Source organism: Crocodylus porosus, unplaced genomic scaffold (assembly GCF_001723895.1).
Source record: "Crocodylus porosus isolate Cpor-Errol unplaced genomic scaffold, CroPor_comp1, whole genome shotgun sequence".
Lineage (NCBI taxonomy): Eukaryota > Metazoa > Chordata > Crocodylia > Crocodylidae > Crocodylus > Crocodylus porosus.
This window is the reverse complement of record NW_017728909.1, coordinates 50,632,805-50,633,533: the sequence shown is the minus strand read 5'-3', so window position 1 is coordinate 50,633,533 and position 729 is coordinate 50,632,805.

Genomic DNA, 729 nt, shown 5'->3' with positions numbered 1-729 from the left:
ATCCATATATATAATCTAGCTCCTTGCTGCAAATATTCCCTAGTGCCATTATAACTGATCCAGAGTTATATATATATATATATATATATATATATATCTTCCCAAAAAATCAACAATCCAATGACAATCCTTGTCATTTAGCAAGCTTGTTTAGGACAGTGAAAGCAGTCTGGTGCAGGCAAAAATTCTCCTTGAGCACGATTTCTAATAGGTTTTTATAACCCAGTGGTAAAATTTGCCTACTTATTGATTGTTTTAATACTGTGTCACCACAGTATATATATATATATATGATCAACACTTATGAATGCTTTTTGGGATATATTCAATATATATTGAATATATCCCAAAAAGCACTGATAAGTGTTGATCACTTTAATATACAAGATTCCTTGAAATAACATGATAAGATGCTATTCATATGGTACTACAGTACACCAACATACATTTTCCTCCAAACCATGATCTCATCAGTCTTAACTCTAAACAGGAAAATGTATTTGTTTGGCTTCTGTTCCTGGAATATTTCTGCTGTATCTGAATAACTAACACCAGATCCTGCAATGAAATTGCTCATTTCTTGATGTTCTTGCCAACCACATATTGACAACTGACCATTTGCAGGCCAGAATGACTCACCATAGGTCATAGACATGAGATGGGTGGGCACTAGGACCCAGCAGCCACAGCAGTTCATGTATATTTAGCATACTGAAGGCAGTTTGGGCT